At 42.8% G+C, this 21,335-nt stretch overlaps 1 protein-coding gene across 1 annotated transcript in view; it reads right to left on the bottom strand.

Annotated features, from left to right (window-relative positions):
* Positions 1-20,168, bottom strand: part of CSRNP2 (cysteine and serine rich nuclear protein 2) — a 45,737-nt gene extending 25,569 nt beyond the window's left edge. Inside the window, exon 1 of the mRNA XM_063119733.1 lies at positions 19,977-20,168. The gene's annotated coding sequence lies outside the window, so the exon portion shown is untranslated. The remainder of the gene's footprint in view (positions 1-19,976) is intronic.
* Between the last annotated feature and the right edge of the window lie 1,167 nt (positions 20,169-21,335).

Below are 21,335 nucleotides of genomic sequence, written 5' to 3' on the forward strand. Positions count from 1 at the left end.
TATCCTTTGCCATTGTGCTGAAAACACAGAGAAGAAATTTAGCTCCCTCACTAAATCTATCATTTTAAAAAAAATTAAAGAGCAACCAAATATCACAGACTCCTACATGATCTGTCCCCTGAACCCCCTAAAAGGCAGCAACATGAAACCTGTAAAGTTTTACACACAAGTGAAAAATGTTTCAGTGAGCAGAAGGAGCAATCACCTGCTTCTCATTATGACAAGGAATTCCAAACATCTTAAGGGCAACCCTGCAGTGTTTGGGAAGTGCTGACAGAAATGACAAAAGTGAATTGTAGGAGTCCCCTAGTGAAAAACTAAAGCAAATCATACACAAAGGAGGCAAGAAGAATGAGACATGGAGTGGGGGAGAAGAGAACCCTTCAGGGAAGTTAATTTGGTTAGAGAGGGAGTAGCAAGGAATTTGAAACGCAGAGGTCAGAGAGGGGAAAACTTCAATAGAATGTCAACCAATTGCTCTAAACCTGAAATTAACTTTCTAGCCAGTTCACTCTCCTCCAGGTCTCTCCTGGAAGGCGAGCTGTTCATCATTCACTGTAAGGAGAGAGCAAGAGATAGCAAGACAAGGAAAGAGAGACAAGACCGACCAGTTTCATTCATTCACTAGATCCACAAGACTGGGGTTTTAAAGGCTTATGTGTTCACTGCTGACTGCAGAAGGCCTTCTGATGCCGGGGAATGCAATATAAGTGAATTGTGATCACCTATATAGCACTTGTTATACTCAGCAGGTTTTACAATCCTCCCTCATCCAACTTCACAGCAACCCTATGCATCTGGCCCTTACATAAATCACATTCTTCTTGGTTTCAGAGGCAAAACAGAACAATTATGGCCTTTCATAGCTGAAAAAACATGATCCAAACCCAACCTAACAAGTCTAGTGCGGTGGCTCAGTTGACCAACTCAGTACTCACTATGAAATGCTTTGGAGGGGAAGAGATATAGGGGCAGAACTGGCCTACTAATTCCATATACTCAAAACTGGCATCAGACAAACATTAAGATTTCCATTACTCTATCTCAGGAAACAAGAAGAGATGGCCTTCTTATGCCATTTTCCCTCTACTCACTAAGATCAGAATGCTGCGAGAATGTTCAGTTTTGTTTGGGGTTTCTAAATTATCCTACTGCCTGAAGAGCAACTCCTGGCTGAGCGAAGGTTAGGAACCTAACTCAGCAAAGTGTCCCACCTGTAGAGAGAGATGAACAAGTAACTGAGTGGAAGATCTGTAGAATATCTAAGAGGTTATGCTAGAAGATGCTATATTTGCAGGGGATGGAGACTCTATCATTGGCCAAAGTGGAAGCCATATATAAAACTTTAAAAGCCCCTAATCTCTGAGCAGAGCCTTGCTTTTTTCAAAGTAACTAGACACACAGGAATCCACAAAGGCTGCTTTTAAAATACTGATATTTTAAATACCATTTCAAGACTTTCGTGTTATAAGGTTCTATTTAAAAGAGAGAAGAGTGTGGTCACATGAGCAAAAGCACATATGCTGCAGCAAGTACAGAGAAGGCATGGAAAAAATGAAGGTTTTGAATAGGATCCTATGTCTAATTGATAGGGGTGGAAGAGTCTGAGAAACAGGTGATGTGTCCACAGAGCTACTAAAGTGGCTCTATTTCCAAAGTTCTATGGCGCTCTACTCCAGTTGCCTGGCACTGGTTACCCCCAACTGTAGCCTGCCTTGAAAATGAAGCCCTACCGGAAAAAGTCATTTTAGGTAATAAGAGAAGGAAATGTAATGGAAACCTGGGTCTTTAAGAGCACATTCCTAACAGATTTGATGCTTGAGAGACAGGGGACTCCAGGGTGGGATCCCTCTGTCTATCCTAAGTCCGGTTAGCAGGAGACAGCCAGGATGGAAGGAAAATGGAGGCGAAAACACCTCTCTTCTTTTCTGTACATTTTCAACTAAGCTGACTTACCGTGTTGTGGGCAGGATGGGCAATGGATCCTGGCCTCTCCTCCTCCCTGCCTAGTATCCCCGAGCTCTTCTACTGTGGCCTCAGAAGAGCAGCCACTGCGGGGAACCATCCGATCTCAGAGTCCCTCTCCTGAGATCGTAGCAATGTCTAAGATCAGGAGGGAGGATCCGTCATATCCCATGGTCCCTGGGATGCTCTCCCAAGGACTACAAGATTGCTCTGTAAGAGTGCAACTCTATACATGTTTAGACAGAAAAAAGTCCTACAACGCCCAACAGATTCCAGCTGGGAAGTGTCTAAATATGCATAGGACTGTGACCTAAGAGGGTAAAGAAAACAACATTCAAATAGAGTGCATGTGGGGAGACGACCCTCTGCCTCGGTAGTTGCTTTTCTAGAGTCTTGAACATTAGAAGTGCTTTATGCCTCCTCCCCCCACTGCCACATATGCCATCTTGTTCGCAATCTCAGGAAATCTCAGAACAACAAAAGATCATACACAAGGCACAAAAGAAACACAATGTAGAGACAAAGGAACACATGCTGACGGCAGTAACACTGAAGAGGTTAAATGATGCCTTATTTGAACCACAAACTCAGAAATATTGCAAGGTTTTAATTTTATTAAGTTTTTCTTCAGGCATGGATGTTCCAGAGCAGAAGGAATTAAGTTCTGACATGCTCTGGTTAAACACATAGGCCTAATCTACACCAAGCAGGATACTGGACTATGAAAGTGGTGTATAAAAGGCAGGAGCCACACTACTGCGTTATAGTATTGAAGTGCACTGACAACACTGTTGGGGCCCATTGACACATACCATATACCACTTTCATAGTGCTATATCCTGCTTGGCGTGGCTCCTGCCTTTTATATACAGCTTTCATACTGTGCAATATCCTGCTTGGTATAGATTAGGTCTTAGTTACATGGAGTGGTCCAAAGCGAAAAGAATGGTCTGAACAAAATAGGTGAACTCAGTTATAAAGTTCATTTGATCCTATCAAACAGTTAAGAGTTTCAAGCTTCAAGGCCACTAGAAATGCAGTGCAGAAAGGATACCACCATTTGTACAGATAAGTCGCTTTCCATTCAGACACCCATATACAGTTCAAAAGCTTGCAATACTTTTAAAACAATTGTTTGCTCCCAAAAAACCAAAATCATCTGTTTTATCCAACTGTCTGTGTGACTGGCCTGCAAAGCTAAAAAGAAGAGATGAGATCTGAGGCAACATAAAAGAATTTTGAAAAATTGCAAACTCGTGAGTGAGACAGAAAATATGTGGGGATTCACAAATGTTGACACCTTGGCAGCCAATTACAAATTTGTGGTCACCAGAACCCTGCCTGCCACCAAGGAATGGGGGCAGGGGTATCTTCTCAGAGACATCATTACACTGGGGAAATCAACACAAGCTCATGGACAATCCTCTGCCTCTTCCCCAGCTCAGGAGGACAGCTGGAGCTAGTCTACTGAGATGAACATCTGAACTGCTAAAGACACTCAGTACAACTCGATAGAACCCCCAGCCCTCCTTCTGAGCTTGGAGCTGGAGAGAGATCATCTCTACAGTTGCACTGTACTTCTGATCAAGTACCTTGGAAGTGCCATGTGACACAGACAAGTTCCAACCTTACTTATGCGTACAGAGTTGAAGGTGAAGGGGCACCTCAGAAGTGAAGCCAGACACAAATGAACGTCAGAGTGCTCGGAAAAGTTCAGGAACCCAGCAAAACTGTGCGGATGATTGTCTACCCCCATCCTTAGCTTCAAGGTTTGGTTGGAAAGCGGGGGCTCTCCACATTTACAAGCAGAATTGTGGACTTCAGGGCATACATGTTACAAAGGGAGGGGGGAACCTTCACTAGATAAGTTTCATAAACATTCTTATGTATTTTCTGGACTACTAAATCAATTCAAATAAGAACATCTATGAGATAGACAAATCTATTATCAGGTAGTGATGGATTTTTATTTATTTATTGCATTTATATGCCGCCCCACAGCCGAAGCTCTCTCTGCGGTTTGGATGACAATGAGACAATGCCTTGTCTCATTACGTTACCTTTTTATGTAAGTCCAGCATTTTAACATTTATTTATTTACTGGCTTTGGTTATTCCAAAACCTAAATCCTTGGCTTTAATCTAATATGTATTTAGAGCAGTGTAGCATGCAGTCATCTCACTTCACCATAACATAGAAGTCCTTATGTCAACTCATTAGTGATGTGGGTGGAAATCTGCCAGCAAATAAATTTAAATCACCACCAAGGGCTTCCTCCTAGCAAGAGCTGCAGATAAAGTGAAAGATGCTGGCTAAGCAACATGCACAGGTTCCACTGCGGTCATGCTTAAGTCCCAGCTCTGGCTCAATGGAACAACTCACTATTGGGTACATGAGAACTTTGTTCACAGGAAGTGCCCTCATATACATGGGCTCCTCTCTAGTAGGCAAGTCACACGTTCTCCTCCTGAAGTTCTGAGATGCTGAGAAAAGGTGGCTTCCCTTTCTCAAACTACATTCATATACTTTGTTGTGTGCTGCTTGAAGCACTTACAACTATGACCGGATTCACACTTAACACTAGTAAATACAGCATTAGTTTTGCTATCGTGGTAAACATCTGACAGTAAAACAACACTATAGCTAAAGTGTCATGATCCTTACACCTGGCATCACGTGATGACTACTAGCACATGTGTGAGTGCACCATCACAGAACCATAAGCTTGCATCACCACAAAAACAATCTCCTTCAATTGAGTCAGCTCACAAATTTCCGTGCAAATGTACAAAATCAAGTGAAGACCCTGCATGTATTAAGTTCTTCGCTCCTCTGATGCCATGTTTCTCGCCTGCCCAAGGGTCTCTACTTCCCTTGCTCGGCTTTGTCCATTTTCTTCTGCTGCCCCTTATGCCTGGAACGCTCTTCCAGAACATTTGAGAACTACAAGCTCAACCGCAGCTTTTAAAGCTCAGCTGAAAACGTTTCTTTTTCCTAAAGCTTTTAAAACTTGATTTTGTTCTGACTTTATACTGTTAGTTTTACCCTACCCTGTGCCTGTTTACCCTACCCTGTGCCTGTTTGCTTTCTCTTCCCCTCCATATTGTTTTATCATGGTTTTATTAGAATGTAAGCCTATGCGGCAGGGTCTCGCTATTTACTGTTTTACTCTGTACAGCACCATGTACATTGATGGTGCTATATAAATAATAATAATAATAACAACAACAACAACAACAACAACAACAACAACAACAATATGAACCAGACCTGAAAATCAGAATGGGAAATTACTCAAAAGCGTCTTGTTTAAAATAACCCTCTTTCCAACAATTGGGATATCCCTCCCTACAAATGCTCCACAAATCAACCTACACAAGAAATGCTAGTGAACAAATTATTGCAGAACACTAAAGCAAAGGAATCAAAACTAATTGCAGCGAGGAAGTAAAGCTGCCCCCCACTATACCACAACCAGTGTAACTGATCCTTTACAATCACAAATTTATTTTTGTATAGATTCATTATCCACATTCTCTGCAAGAAGTGTTCAAAGTGAACACAGCATCAAAAAACCCAAAACCATCAGAACAAATTTCTTAATCTTCTTCTTCCCCCACCCCATAACTTATATCACAAAGGTATAATATAGAAGCCAGATTTACAATCTTTTCAGCCTTTCTTTCCCAAACACAAGAAAAAGATCCAAATGGTTAAGTGTCCATGCTAAAGTGGAGACATCACAGTAAAAAGAAGACAGACGCTTGGGGAGAAGGGAACACTCCTAACTCTAGCGGATGAACTGTCTACAATACTGCGCTCTTCGAAGCCTTCCACTTGTTCTCGTGATCCGATTCCTTCTCGCGTCTTTATTAATCTTATTCCTGCTATCCTCCCTTCCTTGCTACATATTATTAATCTTTCTCTGTCCTCTGGTTCATTTCCTTCTGCTTTTAAACATGCTACAGTCTCTCCCATTCTCAAGAAACCTACTCTTGATAGGCTATCTCTATCTAACTACCGACCTGTCTCTTTGTTGCCGTTTGTTTCAAAGATCCTGGAGCGTGCGGTCTACTCTCGCTGTCTTGACTTTCTTTCTAGTAACTCTGCTTTGGATCCATTTCAATCTGGATTCCGTCCTCTGCATTCCACCGAAACAGCCCTTACTAAGATCACCAATGATCTCCTTACTGCCAAGTCTAAAGGCCATTATTCCGTTCTTATTCTCCTTGATCTAACTGCAGCCTTTGACACGGTTGATCATGATCTTCTCTTAGATTCCCTTCATGACCTTGGATTTTGTGGCTCTGTCTATAACTGGTTTGCCTCCTATCTAGCGGGTCGCTCTTTCAGCGTGTTGGCTAATGGCAGCTCGTCTTCCTCCTTTCCCCTTTCAGTAGGGGTTCCGCAAGGCTCGGTGCTTGGCCCGTTGTTGTTTTCCTTATACATGTTGCCCTTGGGCAAGCTTATTCAATCTCATGGCCTCCAATATCATCTGTACGCCGATGATACACAACTATATCTGTCATCTCCGGAACTTTCTCCTGATGTTCACGATCGTATCTCGGCATGTCTTTAAGATATCTCAGCTTGGCTGCTTCATCGTCGCTTGAAGCTTAACATGGCAAAGACTGAATTGCTTGTTTTTCCTCCTAAACCTTCTCCTCATCTCTCATTCTCTCTTACTGTCAATGATGTTACGCTTACTCCGGTCAAGGAAGCTCGTAGCCTTGGCTTTATCTTCGACTCCTCGCTCTCCTTTATTCCTCATATTGAGGCAGTAGCTAAATCTTGTCGATTTTTCCTGTATAATATTGCCAGGATTCGATCATTTTTGTCTGTCTCTTCTGCCAAGACGCTTGTTCATGCACTGGTTATTTCACGGTTGGACTACTGCAACCTTCTTCTCTCTGGCCTTCCTTCTTCTCACATCAGTCCGTTGGTTTCTGTTCACCACTCTGCCGCAAAGATCATCTTCTTGGCTCGCCGCTCCGACCATGTTACTCCGCTTCTGAAATCTCTTCATTGGCTTCCAATTCACTTCAGAATCCAATATAAACTTCTCCTGTTAACCTTCAAAGCTTTTCACGGTCTAGCTCCTTCCTATCTCTCCTCTCTCATCTCACACTATTGCCCCGCTCGTGCTCTTCGCTCCTCTGATGCCATGTTTCTCGCCTGCCCAAGGGCCTCTACTTCCCTTGCTCGGCTTCGTCCATTTTCGTCTGCTGCCCCTTACGCCTGGAACGCTCTTCCAGAACATTTGAGAACTACAAGTTCAACCACAGCTTTTAAAGCTCAACTAAAAACTTTTCTTTTTCCTAAAGCTTTTAAAACTTGATGTTGTGCAGACTTCTACTGTTACTTTCTACTGTTAGTTTTTCCCTACCCTGTGCCTGCTTACCCTACCCTGTACCTGTTTGCATTCTCTTCCCCTCCTTATTGTTTTACTATGATTTTATTAGATTGTAAGCCTATGCGGCAGGGTCTTGCTATTTACTGTTTTACTCTGTACAGCACCATGTACATTGATGGTGCTATATAAATAATAATAATAATAATAATAGCCTTTTCATTGCTGACCACCCCTCAGGCAAGAACTGCTACCTGCCTGGACATGGTGTGGTGTTACTGGGAGGAAGCAGTGACCTGCTTTTATTCACCCTAGGGTAGGTACCTCAGCCACCATCCAGACAAGTGAGAGATCCCCTTCTCCACACACAGATGTTATCAACGCCATTGCCATGGCAAGAGGACCAGACTGACAAGAGAAATATTATTTCAGGGATGAATTTCTGTCCATTTAGAAGACTCAATGTCCATGGAAGCTGTTTTTCAAGTAAATTGTGTCTAGAAGCAGTACACTAGAAATCTCGTATCTCTGCACAGCATGACAGAAGAGTCAAAGAGACATTGCAAAACATTTCTGTACTGACACACTTTTAGGGTGGCCAGATGACCCAGAAAACTCCAGACACCTCTGGAAAAACGGGGATCTCTGGGGCAACCGGGGCTGGGCCCCAATTTACCAGGGAAAAGTCCCGGAGGATGCGTTCCCAGTCTCCCGGGAACGCATCCTCCCCACCACACCCCATTGCCGTTTTGGCCTTTTCCTTGGCTGGTGCAATCACACAGGCCAAGGAGAAGGCCCAAATTGGCCTGGGGGTGCTGGAGGAGGAAGGAGGAAGCAAGAGAAGAAGAAGCAAGTAGAAGATAAGACTGAGGGGTGTGTGTGTGTGTGTGTGTGTGTGTGTGAGTGTGTGTGAGAGAGAGAGAGAGAGAGAAAGAAAGAGAGAGTGAGTATGGGTGAATGGGGTGCATTGGGTGCCTGGTTGTTTGAGTGAATGGATGCGCGTGCTTTTGAGTGGGTAATCCTGAGTGCGTGTGTGCTGGCAGTGTGTGAGTGTATTGATGTGATGATGTCTGAATGGGATGCCTGGTTGTTTGACTATGAATGGATACATGCACATGTTTGCAGTGTGTGGGGTGTGTGTGTGCTGTAGTTTTCTATGTGTGAGTTGGGGTGGAAGATTTGGAGGTGATATTCCTATTAAATAATGCATTTTGACCCAGAGACCTTCCTCTCCAATTTGTTTGATATAATTGGCATGACATATATTTTGTAAAAATTGCTGATAATTGTTCATCCTTCTTAAAAATCTTTTAAAAAAATTAACAGGGTTGCCATTATTATAATCATTTATCTCTTTTTTTTGCTTGTGGTGTTTTTTCTAGATGAACATGATGGGCTTTGCCAAGTTCTGCTGTCTTTTACTGATTCAGAAATTTCCTGACTATTGAACTTGTTTCAAGTATGACTGCTTTCTGGATGTTGGCATGCATGTATTTTGGTAAGCCTAATTTCTGAAGCTTTTCTGTAAAAAAAAATAAATGACGTGATGCTGCTGACTGATGTGACTAACGGAATAATTGTAACTTTTTCCTGTTGCCATAGATCTTTAACTTCCATAGCCAGTGGTGTATATTTTTCTCTCTTGTCCTTTTCCTTTTCTGCAACATTTTTGTCATTAGGTATTGCTATGTCAATGATGTAAGTGTTTTTCTTGGTTGTTTTTGACTGTTATGTCTGGTTGAAGTTGAAATAAGGTAAGAGGTGCTAGCTTTTAGTCCATTTTGTTCTATGGCTAATGTTTGCAGGGTAATAGTTTATACTCTTTCTGAATGCTTGTTTGCTTGTTTATTGTACTAGATTTTTCTGTACTTGTCAACTGCTTCATTTGTTCAGTGGTAGCAGTATGCTGAATATGTTAGTACGGATATGAGAAAGGTGATGGGGAAAGAGTGTTAAATGTTAGGCAAGGTGAGACTATGGTCATCCAGCGAAGGATTTGCAGTCAGAAAAGATATTTGAGAGAAGGGGAGATTGTATCACACAGAGAATAGCAAAAGCTTCAAAGTACAGCAAAAGCTATAAAAGTAGGAATGAGTGAAGTTAATTTCAGATACATTGAATGTCTCACTTGTTCTTTATTCCAGTGATTTTAACATTAAGATGTTATGTAGAACAGGTTTGTCTTAATTGTGTGCTGTGAAATCAGACATGTGACCAAGGCCATGTTTGGGTGGGTACGCCCCCTTGGGGGCTGGACATGTTGGTGGGCACGCCCCCTTGTGAGCTGACCATGTTGTCTTCCTTTTTGGTTTCCAAAATATGGTCATCCTACACACTTTACTATTCTTCACCCTTTACGCTCACTAGACTGATGACAGAACTAGGCAAACACCTTCGCAACAGTTCAGCCCACTCTTTGCTGTTGCCTAAGCCTAGCTTGGTACTTTACAATTCAGCAACTTTTTGTAATCACATTTAAGGGTCTCTTCCTTCTTCTAATTCTCCTTCATACACTCTGCTCCACAAGATCTTGTTGCCCTTTGTACCTTTCTCCTACTCCAGACTTTACAACTTTCATGCTACTCGCTCAGCTATGCCACCTTAATCCCTGCCTTCCACAGTATAGGCCCTTGCCTTCTATTCTGTGCTACCAGTTCAAATTCCTGTGTTCTAGCATTGTTACCCCTCTACCTCACCCAGATCCTATCCTTCATCTGTCCTATGTACGCCACCTTGGGTTTCTTGGAGGAAAAAAGGCGGGATATAAATGCAATAAATAAATAAAATAAATACGCACATCTTCTTAACACAGCCTTCTTTAACCTGATGTCCTCCAATTCATGCAAGCTTTGCAGTGAATACCAATATCAAGAAGCCAATCCTAGAATGTCACCTGGACTGGCCCAAACAGACTGGGGAAAATCTGTGCAGTATCAGCACCTCTGGAGGGTGAATTGTAGGATTCCAAAGTATTTTAAGTTGCACTTGAAAATAGCTACTAGTTTTCCCACTCACACATACGCATGCCATTTATTTATGGCACACCAGTGGCTGAACCAGTTTTCTTCCAGTTTATAAAAGCTTCCTCGCTGATTGCCTGGGAGTGCATCATACTCCCCAGGTGACCAGGCAATATAAATCTAAATATATACAGGATAACACCACTGATGAGAAAGCGAGAGTTAGTAATGTATGACTAATTATGCGAGTGCGTCATCTACTTATGGGTACATGGATCAATGGTTTAAGATTAATCTTCATATAACTAAATGAATCATATCAAATGGTTCTTAGATCCACAAGCCTCCATCATGCATTTTTCTCTGTACATTAAGCATTATAGAAGTAGACACAGAGGTGAACTACACAATCATACACCATAGCTGAAAAAATAAACAGATTGACAATAAATGCAAGGTTCTTTTTTTTTAAGTGTTTGAATTTGCTACTTCTCTCCTTGCCTGAGGCACGTAAGAATGGCCCTGGGTGAGCACCTGAATTAAAGGACTAAGTATTTGGCACTCTGCTTTCAACCTTAAAGGCTACAAGTGGATGATGCTAAACCATGCATTTCACAAGAACAATGGTAAGCCAGGTGCCCTGGTATGGCCACAACCATCACAGGCTGCACTTGCAGTTCTCTATCTCCATTCTGCCTTAAGGGCTACCAGGGGAAATCTGTCCCTGTACACAGCTTTCCACAGCTAAGGGAGATGTAGGTGGTGGAAGTGACAAGAAGTGGGGAAATGGGAGGACGGAGGAGGAAGCACTCAGAGCCGGCAGCAACTCCCCCAATAATTGGTTACAAGGTTGTTTTAAGACTTTCATCCTTAAAGGAAACAGATTCCAGCTGTAAGTGTTCCTGGCAACCTCTGCTATTTTCTCCCTTTTCTTATCAGTCCGTTCCCAGCATCCAGATTAGAACATCAGCAAATTCTTCATTGCTTAGCTTTGAAAGAATATTAACTTTTTTAAAAAAAACCACACTGCTTTTTAGTGCTAAACTACCAAAAAAACCAAACAACCCCCACCTCTTCCAGAAAGTCCATACCAAAGTCATGAGATTACACCATATTCAAAGCCTGCTCCATCTTCTTGCAGCTAGCTGAATTGTTTATTTATTTATTGCATTTCTATACTGCCCAATAGCCGAAGCTATGATGAATTTCTTCATCAATTCTTGAGGCTTGGCACAGATGCAAATTGCCCCAATCTCAAACTATAGTTCAGAGATCAGAAGCATCTCCAACAGGCTTCCACACTGCTGCTGCTCTTCCTCATCCCTCATGTGAGCATTTCCTCTCCCTCCGCACCTTTTCACAGTTTGGTTTGGTCCTAGCTGTTAGCAAACTCATTGGTGCAGGCATAAGACTACCACAGTTAGCTCTAACACTGAAGAGAATTGGGGAGGGGGGCAGCAGAGGCTTACAGAAGCACATGAAGGAATTCTTAACTATGATTGGGAGATTGGATGGTTACATGTTCACCAAGCCTTAAATACAGCTTATTATGGTGTTTCTTCCCTCTCTCTCATTCTAACCTTTATGCTCTAGGCACATTCCATGCTCTAGAACTAGACATGTCAAGACTTATGTTGCTGTGATCCTGCTATCATTCTGCAAACTCTGAGACCAATATAAAAAACATTTTGTCAATGAAGATAAGATGATCTCCATTCTAAAATAATTCCTAATCTAAAATCCTCTGTCTAAGCCGGGGATATAAAACAGGCGACGCGCTGGATATATTTATGTGACTGGCATATTACAATCAGATTCTTTGCAATAACACTATTTAGTTTAATACTCCAAGCTCCTTCTAGAACAAAATGTGCGTGAACAAAACCAACCAAGCACATCACCAATGTTATTTTAATGTTGTATTGTCTTCTAGGGTTTGCAGGCAGCCTGAAACAGCCATGAAAAAGTGCAAACTTCCTGTCATGACATTAGTTTCACTAGAAGAGCAATTCCCACAAACACTGACATTAGAAGGGATTGAAATCAGAATGCTAGCTAGTATCTCACTGTTCATTGTCATAGGAGATTGAAAGGATAAATACTAACCTATCAGGGATCTCTGTTTAGTTATAAAGCTAGGAAAAAAGGAAGAAAAAGGGGGGAATTTTAAAGGAAATGTTTTAACAACACAACAGGGCCCCAAATAAATACAAACTTATTGTATAATCCTGTAACCCCTAAATTCTATGCCAGGGCACCCTGTCATGCCAAGACAAATAAAATAAACCTCATTTACAAAGGAGACAACCTTTGTATCTCTATGTGATTCACTCTAGCTTTGCTTCATTCCAATCAACCTGTGCTGCAGCAGGTAATTCTTACACACTGGGTGTGATTGCATATTGATGTAGAAAACAGAGTTATCCACCACTCAGCGGAAGCCTTCTGGCTGCATCTCTCCCTCAGTCACCACTCTGGTCTTCTAAGCAGACATTCAGAACAAGTAACTCATGTACAATATGTTTATACATTCTAAGTGTAAGCTTTTTCAGTTTGTAGGAGCCTTGGGTTCCTTGGAGGAAAAAAGGCAGGATATAAACGCAATAATAAATATAATAAATAAAATGCATCTTCAATTTTAATTCAGAAATTTGGGAAACACTGCTATAAGAAGCCAGTCAGGCTGAGCCATGACCAAACCCCAGCCCAATGCTGGCACTACAGCCACCACAGGCACTGTTCCTTTGTCTATGCATTACAGCAGTGCTCTGTTAAGGCTAGGAGGAGGTGGCTCTGAATGCAGATTATGGGCCCCAAAGCCGGAACAAGCAGCAAGACTCTACATACTACTCCACATTGCAGCGATGGGAGTTTATGGAAGGTGGGTCAGAGCCGAACAACTATCAAACCGTCTGCTCAGTAAAGCCAAGTCACTTGTCAAGTACAAAATGCTTCCTTAGCAGCCACAATGCAAATTCCAGATTGTGGAAATGAGCTAAAGCTGAGCCACAGTTCAGGCTATCAGATGGTCCCTCAAGGTCTGTTCTTCCTTTGATCTTTATACTTGCTCAAGTCAGCTTGGATAAAGGAGTGGCTAGTCACACCACCCAGTGTGATGTAGTGTTTACAAGCAGCCCTCTGGGGAAGCACAAAGTTGGGAAAGACTGGCTTAGACTGTTGTTCTAGGATTGGGGAGATCCCAGTTCAAATTCCTGCTCAGCCATGAAGCTTACTGGTTGACCTTGGGCTAGTCACCACCACCAAGCCTAACTTATGTTGCAGTGTTGTTGCTGGAGAGGAGTGAGAGAATCATGTATGCCGCTTAGAGCTCCCTGGAGGAAAGTTAGGATATGAATGTAAACAAAGCCAATAACTAGAAATGGAACCCAGACTGATGAGATTTCTGTCCTAAACGAAGCACCATTAACCCAGAAATTCAGAAAGAGGAACATCTCTTAAAGTTAGGGCATATAAGGAATACATTAACAGAACAGATCTAGATCAAGGTCCTACATCTGCTTGAAGGAATTAAATTACTCTGGGGCTAGCACAGTGAGCAAGATGCAAAACACCCTGGCCCATCCATGGGAATAGGGGAATAAATCCTGCTAAAAGCCTTTCCCCACCCCTCACCCCACCAGCAAAAATAAGAGAGGGGAGTGTACAGCACAGGGACAGCATGGCTATACCCCTAGTCAGAATTATTCAAGGAAAAAACTTTTTTGGAGGGGGGGATATAGAACTGTCAATCCCTAAAAGCTGACATGAGCTTTGAAATTGTACAAAATGAATACACACAGAGAGAGACATAGACGAGAGAGAGAGAGAGAGAGAGAGAGAGAGAGAGAGAGAGAGAGAGAGCACTTTCCAACAGCTACAAGACAAGTTAATGACGTTCTGTGGGTGGCGGCACCCCAGGCTATTTATGTCTGAGCCCACTTGCCCACCATTTCATACCCTTTTGCAACAGAATCTTCTCTTCAAAAAAATCTGGAGTATCTGATTTCACAAAGTTAACACAAACATATACATACAGCAGAAATGATGCTGCCCAGAATGACATGGCACCATCACTGCAGAGACGCAAACTGCACTAGTATAAGGTGATGTCATCAGAAGACACGATGAAACATACAGAGACTCTGCAAGTGCTCTGTACCTCCTATTCTACTATAAAGACAGAGGGAATATTCCAAAGTGTGCTTTAGTGTTACTAGTGCAAAATACTACTCGGTCAGTAGTGTTGGTCATGCTCAACTTGAGACAATTAGATACTAACAATAACACTGATATCTTGCACAGATATAAAGCAAGTGTCTTTAATGGACAGGTCTGTGACATCTTTCACATGCAACTGTAGAGTCGTGTCAGAAAGCCTTAAAAGGAACAACATGGGGAGAGGTGTTTTCCATGCAACGGGGTTGAGACATACATCTTCTTTGCAGGCTGCAAAATTATTTCACATAGGAGAAAATATAATCCAAAACAGAGAGTTTACTTAAATAAGTGGGCACTATACTTGATAGTAAAACAAGTAACCCCAGATAATTTGGTTAAGATAATTTGCAGGCCTAATAGCATGCAGTCAGAGAGAGGTACAAATTCTTTACTGCCATTTTATAATTTACATAACTCCATATACAACAACATTTCTTTGAGGTAAGAAATATTTATTTATTATATAGCGTTTATATCCTGCCTTTTTTCCTCCAAGGAACCCAAGGCAGCATACATAATCCTCCTCCTCCTCTTCATTTCTATCCTAACAACAACAACAACAACCTTGTGAGGTAGGTTGGGCTGAGAGTCTGTGACTGGCCCAAAGTCACCCAGTGGGCTTCCATGGCCGAGTGGGGACTAGAACCCGGATCTCCCAACTCCCAGTCCAATACTTTAGCCACTACAGCACAGTCAGATTGTTTATGGGTGGAATCTGAAGACACATTTCTCCAGACCCACTGGACCACACATGCCTTCTGGATATCAGCCACTTTACCAAGGGTACCATCAAACAAAATTAATACTTGAAATGTGTATAACATAGGTTTGGAAATGACTTCTCAGGCAAAAAATCTTGGATAGGAAAACAAGCAATATATAAGCACTTTGCACATGTTTATAATTTCCAGAGAATTAAATTAGACAAGGGAAAGGCCATCAAAATGACAAACAACTATAAGATGAATTTAGATGATCATATCTCATCTTATTAAGACAAGATATGAATTAACCTTGTGCCCATGTACAAAGCCCTTTGTCTCCTCCTTTCATGGGGTGCCCAAATGAAATACGCAAACCTCCAATTAACTATAGTTTCCCAGTTTGGGCTAAGCAGGAAGCTAGAGTTTAGGAAGATGCATCTTAAACCAACTTCAAATAATGATATGAGATCCTGGCTTGTTCAGAAGCTGCTAACCAGAGTTTCCTGGCTGGGATGAAAGGGGAACCTACAATTAATTGGCAACTTATATGATTACTTCACAAAGGGAGGGGCACAGACACCAGGCTTGTACGGACACCAGGCAGTTTCATCTCAGCTTATTAAACCAACATATAATTGTCTCTGAATCCAGCCAATGTGTTTTACTGTACTTTTGGTTTTAGTCCAATTAAATCATTCAGATTACAGAAGACACAATCTTAGGTAAAAGTCATCATCGGACTTCAAAATAAAGGTCAGTTACCTGCAAGAGAAAATGTTAGCCCTGAGTGCACAAGTGATATCATAGCACAATCAAGGCTACAGTTTTCTTGTGAGTCATTTAAGCATGAATTGATTAAAAAGCCAGTTCGTTTAGGATTTGGAAGACCTAAGTTGAAATCCCCATTCAGCCATGAAGCTCACTACGTGACTTTTGGCCAGTCTCAGCCTAATCTACCTCACAGCGCTGTTTGGATGATAAAGTAGGGAGAAAGGAAAAACACGTACACTGCCTTGAGGTCCTTGGATGAATATCATTTATTTATTTCAAATTGTGGCAAATACCTTCCCTACTTAAGGGGGTTCCAATGTCTGACTGATTTACAGGGCTAACAGTTTTGTTTGTTTACAATTCTTGAACTAACAGGAACTGACAAGCATTCTGAATTTCTAAGTGTCCATTTCTTCAGAAATTACAAGGGATGACAGACAATAGATCTTTCATTCTCCACCAATGGTGGAACCAATGGAGTACGCTGTAATATAAGCATTGAACAGACTATTTCTCAACCATGTAAAATAGCTTCTGCACTTGATGCCACTGGAGGAAGAAAACTAGGTCTGATTTTTCTTTTCTTTTTTTAAAGTACAGGTATACTATATGGGGTTTGTTTTCAATGAGTGTGAAATACATCTTCCTAAGTGATTACAGACATACTCTAGCTCAGTTAAAGCTTATCTTTGCACACACCCCTAATGTTCTGGCTGAAATTCAGACTTGTCTTACCTCAGTAAGACTTTGAAAGATAACATTCTTAAAAAGTCAATTATTATGACATCACTGGTTTTGATCCAAAGATGAGATGTCTTGGGTCATATCTCAAAGCTAGCTGTTCCTTCATCTACTCTGGAACAATTTTACTGGACCTGATATCAGTTGTCAAATTACCAAATCTCATTCACCTGTATCCTCCCACTAACATTCTGTATACTATCACTATCCTTTCACATTTTATACTAGTCAAATACCTAGCAAGAAGGGATCATAAAAGTAGGAGCGCAAAATGATCCCCCAGAACAGACACTTGCTCACTATAACTTAACACCTTAAAAATTCACCTAAAGAGCATAATTAATATTTTTCAAATTTCAAATTCAAAATCAGTAGTAAATACTGTTGACTTTTCAAGGCTTAAAATGAGGATTATGGAGGCAGAAGCTTGAGCTATTATACCAACAGGGTTTAATGTTGGTTGTCATTGGCGACCAGAAATCTCTGCCCTGGCAAATGCAAGCACAATATGCGGCTGCTCCCAGAGTTCTCTAAGCATTGCCAAAAACTGATGGTGGTGCTAGTGGTGACAGCCGGGGTGGGGAATGATCCTCCCATCTTTTCATGTAGGAAAGGTACTGCCACTCCCTCAAGACCCTCCATCACTTCATGCTAGTCTGAGCAACACTCATACAGTAAGACTCTCTAGCTGCTTCCAAATGCCCTCCAAAGCAGAGCATGAAGTAAGTGATCCCCACCACTTCCTACTCTGAGTTCCAGAGGACTAGTGTTCTTACTGTGGGCTGGAATTCAAGAAACAGTAAGAAGCAGAGGAAGTATCTCCTAGCTCCTGAAGCCCAGTGTGAAATGATTCATACCTCTCCTCTGGGTCCTCTAGAATTTGGAGGGAAAGCTGGAACCATTCAGTCATCTCAGACTGGGTTTTTAATTCTTTGGAGTGCTTACAGAGAGATTCTTACCATTTCTGAGTGCATTCAACCCCAACATAATGCAAAAGGCAATCTGATATCTTTCCTCTCCAGAGTCTTCTGCACCTGCCAAAGGTCTTGGGGGATGGGAGGCATTTGAGGTGACCACAAACAATAGCTGGCTATTAAGGCTAACCAAAATTTGTAGAGCCCTGAATAGCAGTCTCCCCTTTGGTTCAAGAAGTCATAGTCTTATGTGCAATATTCTAGCGATTGGAAGGTATTTTGTATCACCGTTAACTTTAATTCCCATCTTCTTATCATGGCTTGCCCTTTGCCATAGCTCAGACCATGCATATACGCAATCCACATTACTAATCTGTTTCACACATCTTACAAACTACTTTGCTCCAATACATACAATACTAGACAAGGTGATGTAATTAGTCACTGCACTTTGCTAGACTAACACAACTACACTCCAAGATATTGAAGTTTTCCTACTCCCCCACCCCCAGCTCTGTTTTAAAAAGGAAGATTTCATGGCTCATCAATAAATGAGGAAGAAACTACCCTGAACAGCATCCCAGAGAAAGGGGATAAATGACCTTTAATGTATCACAATGAAAGAGAGGGGAGGAGACATCTCAATTCAGAAAGTGCCAACAGTCAATAAGACAAAGCCATTCAGTCTCCCATGACCTTCACAATTGCTATAAATAACCAAGAGGGTATGTCTCCTCTGACCCCATAGGCTGTCACGGGCAGGTGGAAGATATAGCAAAAACAGAGAGACTTTCTAGAACCTTCCAAGAAGGGATGCCAGAAGTACAAGAGCCTCCCAAAACCAGGGTAAAGAAGAAATACATATTTTCTTTAGATCACTGCTGAACCTAACACTAGAAAACCTTTATACTCTAGCTTCAAGGCCAAAGGCTAAACATGGCATTCTTAATATTAGTTCTCTAAAAGCATCTAAGCGTTCTCTCCCCTGAGGAATCAGTTTCAACCTTTCCTCAAGAATAAATACTGCCTGATGTCAAAGCATCACTTCTAGTGAATCACTCTGAACTGCATCATCAATGAGAGACTGCCCCACAAATGCCATACCACACTGCCATCATCTCTCATCTAATCTAGTAACCTTATAATAAATTTCCCAGTTTCTAGACTAGAGGATGAAGAATTGCATATACATTTCTGGCAATACAGCCATGAAGCTGTCCTCAAAAGAAACGGCAGCAAGTGTCTTCACTCACACACACTCCCAATAGGACCACATATACATAGGTATTTGTTGCATATTCTACCCCCAGCGATGCAGTATCCTACAGATGAGCTCGTGGTCTCCCACAACACAATGTCTCATTTCCACATTCAGACAGCATACTCAAAAGGGGGGCACTTTTAAGAAGCACTTCCTCTCCTCAATCAGGCCAGCTGGGGCATACATTGTATCAGCCATCCAGATTAGGTTGTACTATAACTCCCACCATCCCCACCCAACAAACCAAACTGCTGGGGGTGGTGGAAGTTGTAATGCAACACACCTGGAAGGCACCAGGTTGGGGAAGACTGCATTACATAGTAGCTGCTGTATCCAGAGATAGTTGCTGACTTCACCTTCAGGTAGCTACAAATCTACACTGAAGCAGTTACTAGTGATAAAAAGGAGGGAAGTGCGATGAAGGTTTTTCAACCTACCTTTCGGACAAGTTGGGCTCAAGTGGCGATTTTAACCAAGGGCAAAAATGAATGCATTCTAGGACAACAAAAATAAGAGCATCTCATTCGTGCGCACACAGGCCTTTCGGTTAGGTGAAGACATCTTTCAAGATCTGATGGCAGTAAATAAAAGTGGGGGTGGGGTGGGGGTAGAAAAACAAAGAAAAGGGGGTAACCTACCGCTACATTATGTGGAGGCACAATACTCAAGGCACAGCATATATTTCAACTAACCGAGATAAGCCTTGCAAGCGAGTATTCTCTAGAAGTAGGGTAGGCTACCAACATACATGTAAAAGGGCCTTTCCCCCCTCAGTTCTGCAACGTAACAGGGATGAGCCAGAATAACCACCACCTCATGAAGTTGTCATGAGGGAGGGAGAAATGAAAGGGACTCCCCTTCCCCTGAGGCATTGCCTAGCCTGCAAAGGAATGAGAAATGGGGAGAAGACGCCTCACAGGAGCCGTCAAATCTTTTATTTTAGGAGGCCCACACTCCCCTCGTCTCTCCTACCCCCCACCCCACCCGCGCCGCAAAAGGCCCCGCCCATCGGAAGACACGCCCCCTCCCTCTCTCCCTCCCCAAGCCAGCCCAGCACAGCACAGCCCAGCCCAAGCCAAGCCAGCCACTCACCAGGTCGGGGTTCCTGCCGCCCGCCCGCCGGTCCCTCCTCCCCTCCCTCTACACAGGCCGGGGCTGCAGGGCGATGGTGCTCAAGTAGCAGCTCCGTGCCCGGGGAGGGGAGGGGAGGGAACGGGAAACCGGGCGGCGGCGGCGGCGGCTCTTGCAGGCGACAGCCCGGACTGAACAAACTACCAGCCCCCGGCTTCCTTCGGTGATAACAATAGGGCTGCCGGCGCAGCGCTTCCTTTTATATAGCCTGCACCACGTGACGAACCTTCATCATTCCCCTCCCTCACGAGCGTAGCGGGCGGGCGCAGGGCAGCATGGGAAATGCAGTCGCCCAAGCCGCTGAACGCTCAGGGAGGCGGAAGCATAGATGTCCGGGCGGCTGCGGCGAAGAGGACGATTAAAGGAGTCTGCTGGCGCGCTGCACGCTGGGAAATGGAGTCAAGCGAAGGAGGCAGAACTAGGCAGCGCGTTAACAACGATAAAGCGAGTTTGCTGCTCTAAACGCTCCATCCAGCGGCCACTAAAGTTTGGTGCAATCAATCCGATTCTTCATAGGTTTTTTTTAACTATTCTTCTCCAAACCATGCCATTAAAAAAAAAAAAAGCACTACCAGACACTGCCACCAAAGATATTACGAAGTATAAGCACCTTAAAAAAATCAAGATATATTCAGCCATTCACAGGGGGACCATTCCGTGCCTTCTAGCTGCTATCTCATTCCACATAGTAATACATTCTAGGAAAGCTAGCTTTGCCTATTGCAAACAGAGTAGGAGCAGGGCGACCTTGCAATAGTATTCTTGGCGGTGGGGAGGCCAGGGCAGTGTTTCTTTTGGCAAAAGAAACTAGGCAATCAAGTTCTGGAGCAGTGACGTTTCTCAGTGTAATACCGGGGTTTTTCAGCTGGAGGGCTTCTAAATTCCAATCTTCAAAAAGCAGGAAGGGAAGGAAGAGTAGAAGAAAACTGCCAGGGGAATGCTGGGAGTCCTAGGACTTATTTTCTGTCTGAATATGAATAGAATCTCACCCTTTTCAGCTGGGTTCACACAACATGGCAAGCCATACTCCAGGCTGAGTGTGGGTTGTCACTGAACCTTGGGCTGTGGTGTGAACCCAGCAGTGCTAGCAAGCCATGATCTGTTAACCATGAACAACCCCTGATTTGTTGTAGGGTTGTTCGTGGTTAACAAACCATGGCTTGTTAGCGCAGTTGGGTTCACACAACACAGCAACCCATGTTTCACCAACCACACACAGTTCAACCTATACAAAACCTTAAGTATGAGATCATGTGTGAACCCAGCCATTGTCCTAAATAGGACCTGTTTTGGAGAAAAACAGAAGTTGTTGTGGGAAAA

Source organism: Elgaria multicarinata, chromosome 3 (genome assembly GCF_023053635.1).
Source record: "Elgaria multicarinata webbii isolate HBS135686 ecotype San Diego chromosome 3, rElgMul1.1.pri, whole genome shotgun sequence".
NCBI lineage: Eukaryota > Metazoa > Chordata > Lepidosauria > Squamata > Anguidae > Elgaria > Elgaria multicarinata.